The sequence below is a fragment of the Sminthopsis crassicaudata genome, chromosome 2, assembly GCF_048593235.1.
Source record: "Sminthopsis crassicaudata isolate SCR6 chromosome 2, ASM4859323v1, whole genome shotgun sequence".
In the NCBI taxonomy this organism is placed as follows: Eukaryota; Metazoa; Chordata; class Mammalia; order Dasyuromorphia; family Dasyuridae; genus Sminthopsis; species Sminthopsis crassicaudata.
Window position 1 is genome coordinate 312,843,268 of NC_133618.1, and position 15,707 is coordinate 312,858,974.

The 15,707-nt window shown below is 32.3% G+C and overlaps 1 protein-coding gene across 25 annotated transcripts in view; it reads right to left on the reverse strand.

Annotated features, from left to right (window-relative positions):
- TTLL5 (tubulin tyrosine ligase like 5) overlaps positions 1 to 15,707 on the reverse strand; it is a 402,838-nt gene that overhangs the window by 312,233 nt on the left and 74,898 nt on the right. The window lies entirely within an intron of this gene.

Sequence of the window (15,707 nt, forward strand, 5' to 3'; positions counted from 1 at the left end):
TTATTTTCTGTTCTTTGTATATAGAAACGTTCATGTTTGTTATTGTCAAGTCCAAAATAAGAAAAAAAAAGAAAATTAAAACAAAACAAAAAAATTGTTAAGAACTTCTAACAACATACAACATCACTTTCTATTTCATAAATTAAGTCTTTTCTAATGTGGTACAACATGAATCCCAAAGTAGGGGGAGGAGCTACCTTAATAAATCCCTGTAAGAATTTCAAAGACTTGATAAGAGTATCTAAAGACCTTTATTAACCACTTACAATGTGCCAAGCACTTTCTTTAGGATACAAACATATAAGTGAACAGTGTCCATCCTCAAGGAGCTTAAATTTTAGCACAGAAGATAACAAATATTTACACAAAATTCAAGGTTGTTTGGGAAGAGAATATACCAGTAAGTAAGATTATCAGGAAAAGCTTTCCATAGAAAGCCTTGCTTGAGCTGATTTTTGAAGGAAACCAGAGATTTTTAAGGGGTATAAATGAAGATGAGCTGGCTTGAGGGTGTAAAAGGACCATCTCTCCAAGGGACTGGAGTAAAAGAGAAGATGTGGGGAATGATGTCTATCAATCAATTTATTAAGCTCCTACATCTGCTAGGCACTGTGCTAAGTGCTGAGTCGTCAGGTAAGGAGAAGGAGAAAAGAGGAAGCTTTTAGGCAGATAAACTTTTTTTTTATTTGTTATTATTATTATTTTTTTTAACAATACAGTATTAGGCAAAAGGCAACTAAACATTGTAATAGCCTATTATGCTTGGAATCAGGATGCTCTGAAATCAAATCTAGTCTCAGACACTTACTTAATAGTTGTATGACCCCCAGCAAACTACTTAAATCTCTGAGTAAGGTTCCTTAACTATAAAATGAGGTCATTAACAGCACCTACTTTGCAGAATTGTTGGGAAGACCAAATGAGAAATTTATAAAGCACATAGCACAATGGCTAGGACATAGTAAACACTATATAAATGCTATTTATTGTTATTTTTATTATTATCCTTATTGTTGGTTGGGAGCACTGTTGGAGCCTTAAAGATTTTGATAAAGGTAGCACTTGTTTTATATTGACAGGCATAAATGCCCCTTTAAGGAATTAAGGATGTCATCTTTTGACTTTAATTGATCCAAAAGGCTAAGGCTAGAAAAAGAAGGCATCTTCAGATAGACACACATGCTCTGATTATCAGATTTTCACATTACTTATTATTGGAAGGAACGGTTTACCTGCTGAATTAAAAAGGATATTGAGACTAGACCATTAGAATAAATCTATAATGAAATTCAGTAACTTTAAAGTTATACATGTAGGTAGCAGTAGTTCAGAAAAAGACTGGAATGTTTTAGTGAGCTGAAAGCTCAATAGGAGTCAGCATTGTAATCCGGGAATCAAAAAAGGTAATATAATCTTGTACTACATTTATAAGGGTCTAAGGGTCTGAATAAGTCCTGCCTTTCCCTGACTACATATAGAGTTATTATATTCAGTTTTAAGAGCCACAATCTAATAACTGTATTAATAAATTAAATAATGTCTAGAGGAAGGCAAACAAGATGGTGAAGCGCCTTGAATCTATGATTTAAAAATATGAGTTGAAGTAAGTAGGCATGTTAGTGTGGAGAAAAGAATTTGAAGGGCTATCATATGGAATAGGGATATACTTTGTTTTATTTGGTCCTATTGGGTTGCAAAGAAACAAATTTAAGTTTGAAAAAATTCTTAACAATTAGAGTTGTCCAAAGTACAATGGGCTACTTTGAGAAGTGCTGGGTTCCTTTTTCTTGGAGGGCTTCTACAAGAAACTGAATGATCACCTCTAAGTTAGGTTATAGTGGAAATTTATTTCCTGTATAGATTGGCCTAGATGGCCACCAAGGTACCTTCTAACTCAATTTTTGTGATCCCATGGATATGTGCCCTGGAGGTTTCCTTTTTGTTTTAGCAAACTGAAAGGATGCCTTTCTGACCAAATATTGTTATTTTGATCATGAATATAGAAATGGAGGAGGAAAATAACATTTCATTTGAATTTATTTAATAACTATGTCCTTTTAAATCCCATTACAAGGTTGTTTTTTGTTGCATTTTATAGTCCATGAGAATTTCTCTACATTCTAATCAAGAAGTAACTAGGTGATACAGTGAGCCTGGAGTTTGGAATAGCCTCTTTGGGTTGTGAAATAAAGATTCATTTGGGCCACTGTCATTATCTAAAGTGCCACTGTTTCTTACAGCTCATGGAGTGGATCTATTTTACAGAGATAATGATAACTCATCTAAAAGTCCAGGTTTATTGGAAATGACTGCAAAACATTATAGGGCAGCAGTCAGTTCAATAGTTGGTTTACCAAGCAGTGGGGTGAAATTAAAAATGCATTAAAATTTATATAAAAGAAAAAAGATTAATTGGGGGGAAAGGAGATGAAAAGATTGCCTTACTATCATGAGGGCCTACTTGACATTAGACAGCAAAAGTTTATGGGGCATTTATTTAGCAAAATTGAAAAACTTTCTTTAGAAACTGTTAGCAACAGATAAATAGAAGTGGAAGTCAAGAAGAGTTGGGATTTAACCAGGCATGAATACTGATAGGAAGGAATTTGAGAATAAGGAATAGTGGAGAGTTGAACTGATTTACAAATGGGTCAAGAATGGAAAGGCAGAAGAGTAATCAGAGCAGAGGTGATGGCACTGAGAGGTAGAGATATTATAGATTGTGGAAAGAACAAAAAATAGATTTGAGAGGAGTAAGGCAAAGGGAGAGATGGAATATTAGACTGTATTGATAAAGAAATTTGATAGTTTTCAATCATGGATGTGGAGTACTTACTGGTGAGAATAATTAAAGGTATGAGGTAGAATAGAGGAATGGGTCATGGGAATTAAACAGATTAGAGAATTGAGAAGTTAGAGTATTTGAAGTTTTATCACTACATTAATACTGATACCTAGATATCTAGGATACTGATATAGGTAAAGTTAGATACCTAGGTTATTGAAGTCCCCTAGTAAACAGTAAACTAAGCACTGAACTTGGAAGCATGTAATTCCTTAAAAAATAGAGTTGACAAAAAGGAAAAAGAAAAAAACTCCTTGAAATACAGAATTTGTAAAATGGAAAAAAATACACACAATAAAATAACTCATTTAAAAATTCAATTGGACAAATACAAAAAGAAGTTAAAAAAAAGTAAATGAAGAAAGTAATTTACTAAAAATCAGAACTGAACAAATGGAAATGAATGACTCAATAAGACATCAAGAGTAAGTCAAGCAAAACCAAAAAAAAAAAAAAAAAAAAGAAAAAAAAAAGAAAAAAAAAAAGTAAAAAAGTAAAATATTTACTTGGGAAAACAACTGACCTGGAAAATAGATCTAGGAAAGACAATCTAAGGATTATTGGACTTCTTGAAAACCATGATGAAAAAAAAAAAAAAAAAAAAGCCTAGACACTATTTTTCATACTCATCAAAGAGAACTGCAAGGATGTGATAGAATCAGAAGGTAAAATAACCATTGAAAGAATTCATGGAACACCACCTGAAAGAGATCCCAAAATTAAAATTCCAAGGAATATCACAGCTAAATTTCAGAACTATTGGACAAGGAAAAAACATTACAAGCAGCCAGAAAAAAACAATTCATATACCAAGGAGCCACAATAAGGATTACCCAGGACCTAACAGTTTCCACCTTAAAAAATCCAAAGGCCTGGAATCTGATATTCTGAAAGTCAAAGGAAATTGGAATACAGCCAAAAATAAATGACTCCACTACAGTGACCATTTTCTTCCAAGGAAGAAGATGGACATTCAATGAAACAGGTGAATTCCATTTATTTTTGATGAAAAGACCAGAGCTAAACAAAAAATTTGGCCTCTAAATATAGAATTCAAGAGAAGCATAAGAAGATAAGAAAAGAATTCTTGAGAACTGTATTTCTGTTATGAGTACACATATAAAGTACATGTATAATTTGATTTTACTGTTATAATATAAAAACTAGAGGTGGAAAGGGGTTTGTAGTGGAAAAAAGGGAAAGTAGAGGTAAAATGAGGGAAATTACATCTCACGAAGAGGCAACGGAAACCTATTATATTTGTGGGGAAAAAGAAAGGTGGATGAACATTGTGTGAATCTTACTCTCATCAGATATGGTTCAAAGAGAAAATATTAGACATATTTGGTTTATAGAAAAACTTCTCTCAACTTATTGAAAAGTGGGAGGGGAAAGGCAAAAAGGGAAGGGGTAGGCTAAATAGAAGGGAAAGCAGAAATAGTAGGGGAAAAGTATAAGAAAGGGAGAAGGATTTTAAAGGGGGGAGGGATTTTAAAGGGGGAAGGTCGATGGAGGCAAGTGGTGCTCATAAGTAAAATACTGAGGAGGAGATAAAGGGGAAAAGGAAAGAGAAAAGTATAATTTGGGATTAATAATATGGCAGGAAACACACAAATAGTAGTCTTAACCATAAATGTGAATGGGATGAACTCTCCCATAAAGCAGAAGCAGATAGCAGACTGGATTAAAAGCCAAAATTCTACAATATGTTGTTTACAAGAAATATATTTAAAGCAGAGAGATACATACAGAGTAAAGGTAAAAAGCTGGAGCAAAATCTATTATGCTTCAAATGAAGTAAAAAAAAAAAGCAGGGGTAGCCATCCTGATCTCAGATCAAGCAAAAACAAAAATCTAATTAAAGAAGATAAGAAAGGAAACTATATCTTGCTAAAGAGTACCACAGATAATGAAGCAATATCAACACTAAATATATATGCACAAAGTGATATAGCATCTAAATTCCTAAAGGATAAGTTAAGAGAACTGCAAGAAGAAATAGACAGAAAAACTATTAATAGTGGGGGATCTCAACCTTGCTCTCTTAGAATTAAATAAATTGAACCACAAAATAAATAAGAAAGAAGTTAAGGAGGTAAATAGAATACTAGAAAGTTATATATCTTTGAAGAAAATTGAATGGAGTCAGAAAGGAATACACTTTCTTCTCAGCAGTTCAGGGAACCTACACAAAAACTGACCATATATTAGGACATAAAGACCTCAACATCAAATACAGAGGGGAGCTGGGTGTCGTAGTGATTAGAGCACTAACCCTGAAGTCAGGAGAACCTGAGTTCAAATCTGGCTTCAGACACTTAACACTTCCTTGCTGTGTGACTCTGGATAAGTCACTTAACCCCAATTGCCTCGGGGGAAAAAAATCAAATGCAGCAAAGCAAAAATAGTAAAGCATTTTTTTCAGATGATTATGCAATAAAAATTACATTCAATAAAAATGGCCAGGGAAAAATAGACCAAAAAGTAATTGGAAACTAAATAATCTCATCCTAAAGAATGAATAGGTAAAAACAGCAAATCATAGATGCAATAATTTCATCCAAGAGAATGACAATAATGAGACAACAAACCACAATTTGTGGGATACAGCCAAAGTGGAAACAAGGGGAAATTTTATATCTTTAGATGCTTACTTATATAAAATAGAGAAAGAGAATATCAATGAATTGGGCTTGCAACTTAAAAAGCTAGAAAAAGAACAAATTTAAAACTCCCAATGAAATACCAAACTTGAAATTCTAAAAATAAAAGGAGAAATTAATAACATTGAAAGTAAAAAAAAAAAAAAACTATTGAATTAGTAAATAAAGTAAAGTTTAAAAAAAAATGAAAAAACCCAACAAATATAGATAAAACTTTAGTTAATTTAATTAGAAAAAGGAAAGGAAAATTAAATTGTTAGCATCAAAAACGAAAAGGGAGAACTTTCCACAGATGAAGAGGAAATTAGAGCAATAATTAGGAATTACTTTGCCCAACTTTATGCCAATAAATTTGATAATCTAAGTGAAATGGAGAAATACTTACAAAAATACAGATTGCCCAAATTAACAGAAGAGGAAATAAATTTACTTAAATAGTCCCATTTTAGAAAAAGAAATAGAACAAGCTATTAATCAATTCCCTAAGAAAAAAATCTCTAGGACCAGATGGATTTACATGTGAATTCTACCAAACATTTAAAGAACAATTAACTCTAATATTATATAAACTTTTTGAAAAAATAGGGAAAGAAGAATCCATTCCTTTTATGACACATAGTACTGATACCTAAACCAGGTAGGATGAAAACAGAGAAAGAAAATTATAGACCAGTCTCCTTAATGAATATTGATGCAAAAATCTTAAATAAAATATTGGCAAAGAGATTACAGAAAGCCATCCTCAGGATAATATACCATGACCACATAGGTTTATACCAGGAATGAAAGGCTGGTTCAATATTAGAAAAACTATAGCATAACTGACTATATCGATAACCAATTTAACAAAAACCATATGATTATCTCAATAGATGCAGAAAAAGCATTTGATAAAATATAACATCCATTCCTATTAAAAACACTAGAGAATATAGGAATAAATGGACTTTTCCTTAAAATAGTCAATAGCATAATTTAAAAATATCAGCAAGCATCATATGTAATGGGGATAAACTGGAACCATTCCCAATAAGATCAAGGGTGAAACAAGTTTGCTCACTATTACCATTACTATGTAATATTGTATTAGAAATGCTAGCTTTGGCAATAAGAAAAGAAAAAGAGATTAAAGGAATTAGAGTAGGTAATGAGTAAACCAAATCATCACTCTTTGCAGACGATATGGTGGTATACTTAGAGAACCCTAGAGAATCAACTAAAAAACTATTAGAAATAATCTACAACTTTAGCAAAGATGCAGAATACAAAATAAATCCACATAAATCATCAGCACTTTTATACATCACTACAAAATCCAAAAGCAACAGATACAAAGAGAAATTCAATTTAAAATAACTGTCAGTAGTATAAAATATTTGGGAATCTATCTGTCAAGGGAAAGTCAGGAAATATATGAGCAAAACTACAAAATACTTTCCACACAAATAAAGTCAGATCTAAATAATTGGAAAAATATGGATAGGATATTTGGATAGGTTGAGTGAATATAATAAAGATAATAATACCACCTAAACTACTCTATTTATTTATTGTTGTACCAATCAAACTCTCAAGAAACTATTTTACTGACCTAGAAAAAATAACAACAAAATTCATCTGGAAGAAGAAAAGATCAAGAATTTCAAGGGATTTAATGGGAAAAAAAAAAAAAAAAAAGTAAATGAAGGTGTCCTAGCTGTAGCATATCTAAAACTATATTATAAAGCAGTGGTCATCAAAACCATATGGTACTGGCTAAAAAATAGATTAGTTGATCAGTGGTATAGGTTAGGTTCACAGGACAAAATAATCAATGACTACAGTAATCTAGTTTTTGATAGATCCAAAGACCCCAGCTTTTGGGATAAGAATTCACTATTTGATAAAAACTGCTGAGAAAATTGGAGACTAGTATGGCAGAAACTAGGCATTGATCCACATCTAACACTGTATTCCAAGATAAGTTCAAAATAATTTCATGGTCTTGACATATAGAATGATATTATAAACAAGTAAGAACATAGAATTGTTGAGAAGGAAAGAATTTATGATCAAAGAAGAACTAGAGATCGTCACTGATCACAAAGTAGATAATTTTGATTATATTAAGTTAAAAAGTTTTTGTACAAACAAAACTAATGCAGACAAGATTAGAAGAGACCCAATAAAAAGGTTATCAAATTGTGCATACCCTTTGACCAGCAGGTTTTCCTACTGGGATTATATCCCAAAGAGACCTTTAAGGAGGGAAAGGGACTCATATGTGCAAAAATGTTTGTGGCAGCCCTTTTTGTAGTGGCTAGAAACTGGAAACTAAATGGATCCCATCAGTTGGAGAATGGCTGAATAAATTATAGTATATGAATGTTATGGAATATTATTGTTCTTTAAGAAATGACCCAACAGGATGATTTCAGAGAGACCTGGAGAGACTTAAATGACTGATGCTAAGTGAAATGAGCAGAACCAGGAGATCATTATACACGGCAACAAGAAGACTGTATGATGATAAATTCTGATGGACATGGCTCTCTTCAACAACGAGTTGATTCAAACCAGTTCCAATTGTTCTGTAATGAAGAGAGTCATCTACACCCAGAGAGAGGACGATGGGAACTGAGTGCAGATCATGACATAGCATTTCCACTCTTCCTATTATTGTTTGCTTGCATTTTTGTTTTCCTTCTCAGGTTTTTTTTTTTTTCTTTCTCAATCCAATTTTTCTTGTGCAGCAAGATAACTGCATAAATATGTATACATATAGGATTTAACATATTTAACATGTATTGGACTACTTGCCATTTAGGGAAGGAGGTGGGGGAAGAAGGAGAAAATTTGGAACAGAAGATTTTGCAAGGGTCATTGTTGAAAAAAATTACCTATGCATATGTTTTGTAAATAAAAAGATATAATAATAATAAAAAAAAGAAATAAAAGGGAAACAATAAACTGGAAAAACATTTTTACATTCAAAGGTTCTGATAAAAGCCTCATTTCTAAAGTAATTGACTCAAATTTATAAGATTACAAGCCATTCTCCAGTTGATAAATGGTCAAAGGATATGATGACAATTTTTAGATAAAAAAATTGAAACTATTTCCATTCATATGAAAGAGTGTTCCAAATCACTATTGATCAGAGAAATGCAAATTAAGACAATTCTGAGATACCACTACACACCTGTCAGATTGGCTATGATGACAGGAAAAAATAATAACAATATTGGAGGGGATGTGGGAAAACTGGAACACTGACATATTGTGTTAATGTTAACATATATGTAAGACATGGTAAAAATGTATGTTAAATCCAGTATATAAATACATTTTTATACAATTATTGTGCTGCACAAAAATCTAATATGAGAAAAAAAATGAAGCAGAATGAAATGCAAGCAAGCAACAATGAAAAGAGTGAAAATGCTATGTTGTAAATAACAGTCAGTTGCCAAGGTCCTCTCTGGGTATAGATGGCTCTCTTTATTATTGAACAATTGTAACTGATTTGAATCATCTCACTGTTGAAGAGAGCCATACCCATCAGAATTAATCATTGTATATAGTCTTGTTGTTGCCATGTGTAATGATCTCCTGGTTCTGCTCACTCCACTTAGCATCAGTTCATATAAGTCTCACCAGGCCTCTCTAAAATCATCCTGTTGATTGCTTCTTACGGATAATAATATTCCATAGCATTATTATACCATAATTTATTCAGCCATTCTCCAAGTGATGGGCAGCCATTCAGTTTCCAGTTTCCTGCCACTACAAAAAGGGCTGCCACAAACATTTTTGCACATGTGGGTCCCTTTGCCTCCTTTAAGATCTCTTAAAAACACTGCTGAATCAAAGGATATGTACAGTTAGATAAATTTTTCAGCATAATTACAAACTGGTCTCCAGAATGGTTAGATCAGTTCACAATTCCACCAACAATACACCAATGTCCCAGTTTCCCCACATCCCCTCCAACATTCACTATTATCTTTTCCTGTCATCTTAGCCAATCTGAGAGGTTTAGAGTTGTTTTAATTTGCAATTCCCTGATTAATAGTGATTTGGAGAACCTTTTCATAATGCATATGTTTTGAAAAATAAAAAGCTTTAATTAAAAAAAAAGGCCTTAGCAATATTGATGATAAGAAAAGATAATGAAGAATGTTAGAAAGGATGCGGGAAAACTGGGATACTAATATATGATCCAATGATTCTGGAGAGCACTTTGGAACTATGCTATCAAAGGTGCATACCCTTTGATCCAGTAGTGTTTCTAGGGTCTATATCCCAAAGAGATCTTAAAGGAGGCAAAAGGACCCACATGTGCAAAAATGTTTGTGGCAGCCCTTTTTGTTGTGGCAAAAAAATTGGAAATTGAATGGATCTCCATCAGTTGGAGAATGGCTGAAAAAGTTATGGTGTATGAATGTAATGGAATACTATTTTTCTGTAAGAAATGACCATCAGGATGATTTCAGAGAGGCCTGGAGAGACTTACATAAACTGATGCTAAGTGAAGTGAGCAGAACCAAAAGATACATGGCAATAACAAGATTATACGATGATCAATTGTCATGGACTTGGCTCTTTTCAGGAATGAGGTGATTCAAAGCAATGCCAAAAAATATTTGGTAGAAAGGGCCATTTGCATCTAGAGGGAAAACTATGAAGATTGAATGTGGATCAAAGCATAGTATTTTCACCTTTTTTGTTGTTATTATTGTTTGCTTGTTGCTGGTTTTTTTTTTTTTATTTCCCTTTTTTTTTCTTTTGGATCAGATTTTTCTTGCACAACATGACAAATGTAGAAATATATTTAGGGAAATTGCATGTATTTAACCTATATTATATTGCTGAGAGCTGAGGGGGAGAAGAAAGAAGAAAAATATGGAGAATGAGGTTTTGTAAGAACAAATGTTGAAAACTATCTTTGCATGTATTTTGAAAAATAAGTTATTATTATTCTAAAGTAGGGGAGGGGGAAAGCCCTTAGCTTTTACAACCTGTATAGTGATACTTTCCTTATGTCAAATTTTATCAGAAGAAAAAAAAAGTTTTTCTCTTAGCTTCAAGGACAACAAAGTTAAAAATATACAAATGTGTTAAAGAAAAAGGAAAAGGGCTGAAATGCATTAAAATGAAGGACAAAAAATAATTTTTGACAAACCTAAAAAAGTGAGTTAGGGAAAAAGGATGAAAAGAATCGTGAAACTGCAAATAACTAACACTCAGAAAATGAGCGAAGTTCTTAGAAGAAGGAGCAAGCCTAGCGAAAAATAGTTCAGGAAGGGAGGAAATAAGGGAGATGTGAATGTAATGATATGAAAATCCATTCAAAGTCTTCAGGGATAAATAAGCATTTCATACTTCAACTCAGCATCAAATCTTCCTTGACTATCATGGTGCTATCCTGTTACTTTAGCCAAAGTGTGGCCCTCATGGTAAAAGGAAGTATTGCCATAGAGTGAGAGTTTGAAGTTGGTATTGCTATATCTATCAAAACCTACAGTAGAAAAATGAACTCTTTTCATTTAAATTTGAATTATAAAACTAAGGAAGATCATTCCCTGGGATTCAGAAGGAGAATTTTGAAAGCAATAAGGTAGTATCATATGAAAAATAGAATTAATAGAAGTTAAATAGAAGAAATAGAATTAATAAGTGCTAATCTATTAATTGGTCCATAAAAACCAATATTGTCTCTTTGTCCCTTAAGTAAAGAAAGATGTGATTTTTCAGAAAAAAAAATCAATAATTTCATCCTTGTCAAACAAAAGTAAAGAGATTTAGATTCTTTCCTCTTTAGATATGCTAGATAGAATTATATAGTTTTATCCAGCAATGCGGTTAAGGAATAACACAGAGAAAGTCCAGGATATGAGTTTTTATTTTAAAACTAAAAAGAAAAAAATTAAGTTCAATAAACATTTATTTTTGGATCAATGAATACTTCTTTTAATAAGTGCAAATGTTTAAGGAACAGAATTAAGGTGACTTCCAATTAAGATAGCAACATAAAAAATAACAGAGGAAATCAGTTCTCCCACATATACTTCAGCAATGATCTAAAGAAGACATCCGTAAATTCATTATTATTAGTAAATTCAAAGAGAAAAAAAATTTAAAAATGGAGAGAATTCACAGACAATTTACTGTAAAAATAAAAAGAAAAACATCAAAGAATATGGTATTACACAGTTTCCAAGTTGAAGAAAAATACTTCATGCAACAGAAATCAATAAAGAGTTCAAGTAAGAAGAAACAAGTCAGGTTCATACTAGACTTTTCTATAACTTCTGTAAGAGAAAAAAAACTTTTGAAATATGATATCAAAAGCCAAAAGACTAAGGCTTATCATAAATAGCTTACCTTGCAAAACTGAGTCTAGATCTAGAGGGAGAATTTAGAATATTCCTGATGAAAAGGTCAAAACTTTCAACAGAAATTATGAAATGTAAACATAAGGAGCAAAAGAAACCCAAAAAGGTGAATACATTTAAATAACTGTAAGGGAGCAAAGCTGTTCACTTTTCAATAGGGGAATAAGAGACAATTATACTTTTGTAGGAAACTTCACTGTCTTGAAGGTTCACAGAAAAAGTTAAGAAAGGCAAACTAAGGACTTGGGATGGTTCTGATGTGCTTTTAGATAGGAAAGAAAAATTAAACAATAAAAAAAATTAGGAAGAAAGAAGAACTTATCATAAGTGGGTTCCATTAAAAGGAAAAAAATACAAAAATGAATGATGGAATGAGAAAAATGAACAGTATTAATCCTACTCTTATCTGAATCAGTCAAAGAAGGGCTGAACATGCAGAGAAAAAGGAAAAAAAAAAAAAATCCTGGTGTAGAAATATATTTTAAAAGATAAAAAAGAGAAGGAGGGGGGTAACAAAAGGAAGGGAATATGCATTTCTATAATGCCTACCATGTGTCAGGCTTGATGCTAAGTACTTTACAAATATTATCTTCTTAGATCCTAACGCAAACAATGAGATTGTAATTGTTATTATTCCCATTTTACATTTGAGAAAACTGAAGCAAATAGAAGCTAAATGACTTGTCCAAAGTTGCACAGCTATTAAGTAACTGAGACTGGATTCAAACTTGAATCTTCCTAGTAACTATAAGGCTCAGTGTTTTATCCAGTGCACCATTTAAATATCTCATAAAACACAAAGGAGATTTAAGATAACAAACAGAATGGGACAAGGAATAGACAGAAGTAAAACAAACTTTACTTTCGGATGGCTTGTAAAAGAAAAAAAAAAGAAAAGAAATCTAAGAACATGTAACGGTTCTAGGCAAAGTCAAGAGAAGAAAAGTAAAGGAGAATTCTAGAAATTGACAGAAAAAAAAATTTCAATAGCTACTTAATGTGATGGACAGATGAAAAGAATCCCTACCATAATATATATATCCAACACCTGCCTAAAGATATCCACAATAGGGAGTTGGAGCAGACCACTTCAATTACAGATTATTAGTGTGAACTATATATATATATATTCTTTCTCTTTTAGTACTTTCTTCTTTGTTAAGAGAGATGAAGTAGATGGCAAAGAGAGGAAAAGGATAGAAGGATATAATGGAGAACATGCACAATTAATAATTATAACTATATATGTGAATGGATGAACTCACCCATAAAAAAGAAGGGAGTAGTAGAATAAATTGGAAAGCAAAATACAATAATATGTTGTTTAAAAGACACATATTGTCATGGAATATTATTGTTCTATAAGAAACAATCAGCAAGATGATTTCAGATAGAAAGACTTACACTAACTGATGCTAAGTGAAGTGAGTAGAAACCAAGAATCCATTATACACAGCAACAACAAGATTATATGATGATCAATTTTGATCGACATGGATTTTTTCAACAATGAGATGATTTAGGCCAATTCTAATAGATTTGTGATTAAGAAAGCTATCTGCTTCCAGAGAAAGGACTGTGGGGACTAAATGTGGATCATAATAGAGTATTTTCACTTTTTTGTTATTTGCTTGTTATTTTTTCCCTTTTTGATCTGACTTGTGCAGCTTAATAAATGTGTTTAAAAATGTGTTTAAAAGAATTGCACATGTTTAACATATATTGGATTACTTCCTGTCTGGGGGAGAAGGGAGATGGGGAAGGGAGGAGAAAAAAAAAAAATTATAACACAATTTTGTGGGAGTGAATGTTTAAAACTACCTTTACGGGTCAGCTAGGTGGCACAGTGGAGAGAGTACCAGCTCTGAAGTCAGGAGGACCTGAATTCAAATCTGGTCTCAGACACAACACATTCTAGCTGTGTGGCCCTGGGCAAGTCACTTACCCCTAATTGCCTCAGCAAAAAAAGAAAGAAAGAAAGAAAGAAAGAAAGAAAGAAAGAAAGGAAGGAAGGAAGGAAGGAAGGAAGGAAGGAAGGAAGGAAGGAAGGAAGGAAGGAAGGAAGGAAGGAAGGAAGGAAGGAAAACTATCTTTGCATATCCTAAAAATTAAAAAAAACTTCTTAAAATGATAATAAAAACATTATTATTCTTTAAAAAAGAAAAGAAACATCTTTCAAATATAAAAATCCATAGGGTTAAAATGAGGAACTGAAACAGACCCTATTAAGTTGAAAAAAGCAAGAGTAATAACATAGGAAGAGGAAATATCAATAAAGTTAGAAAAGACAAGTAGATTGTGCTTAAAGGCACTATTGATAACAAAATAGAATCAAAGCTTAATATATATGTACCAATGGTAGCTCCTCACCATACTTAGGGATAGTTAAATGAATTCTAGATAGAAACAGACAACTATAATCAATAGAGATCTTGCATTGCACTCCCTTAATCATCAGCTTTTTCTACATATAATAATGAAAAGAAAACCTAGCACAAAGAGAAAGAAAAAAAGAAATTCTAAAGTCACCAGATTAGCACTGTTATAAAAATAGAAAATGACAATTTTTGGAGGGGATAAAGGTAGACAGATATATCAATGCACTGTTGGTAGTGTTGTGCCACAGTTCCCTTTTAATGTCCTAACCCAGTTTCCCTAATTGTCCTATTCAGTTACTCTGCCTCAGGTTATAATCATTTATAATGTCTTAATGTTAGGATAAAGGTCTTATATTTTAGACCTTAGGCTATAGTCATTCCCTCTTAATGTTTGATGGAATAAAGGTCTTTATCCATTATCAGGAGCCTCTCCAGTACCTCCCTCCATTATGTCATCTTTATCCTAGGTTCCTCCCCCCATTAGATCATTATTCTTGTAACCCTATAAAAGAATCTTGTATCTGACATTCACAGCTGGATTCTTGGAGACTATACTCTCATTCAGCCCTGGGACCAAACTATGGATCCATTTGGTCCCAGTTAATCTCTCCCTTTTAAGTAAATTATTAAATTGTTCTCTAATCTCTATCTTGCTCAGTTTCTCTGGCATTACAGTAGAACTGTGTATTATTCTAGACTTTGTAGAAAACAATTTGGAATCCAAAAAGTCACTAAACTTTCAAAAAAGTACATATCCTTTAACTGTGAAGAATATATAGAACAAGTAACAAAGAATAACCATCAATCATACAAATGAATCCATGGTAGATGAACAACAATGAAACAATTTTTAACTTGGACAGGAGAAGGAAGTTTGGAAAGCAAGACAAAAGGACAGTTTTGTATCTACCATATTGAATTCATGATAAAAGTTAATTGTAGCAAATTTACATACATAATATACTTTGTAGATATTGCATCTTATACAATTATAAGGAATTGATGGAGTAGACAAGCCAAAATATCATGCAAAAATCATAGGTAGAGCAATGTTCTTAGATTTCACACATTAATAGGCTCTATAAGCTATAGAAACAGCTGGATCTCTATGGAAACAATGGAACTGCTTAAAGGTGCCATCAAAGATAAACTACCAGGCTCAAAATCAAGAAAATCTAAGGTTGAATCCTGCCACAGACAGCTATGTGATCCTGGCCCAATCCCTTAACCTCTATCTGCCTTTTTTCTCATCTGTAAAAGGAGAATAAAAACAGCATCAACATCACAAGGATGTCATAAGAAAAAAAAATATATATATATATGCATGCACATACATACACGTATATATAATATACACATATGTACACACACATACATATATAAAGAGAGAGAGAGAGAGAATAGTCAGGGAGAGGAGGAAAGAAAGAAAGAAAGATATAGCTTT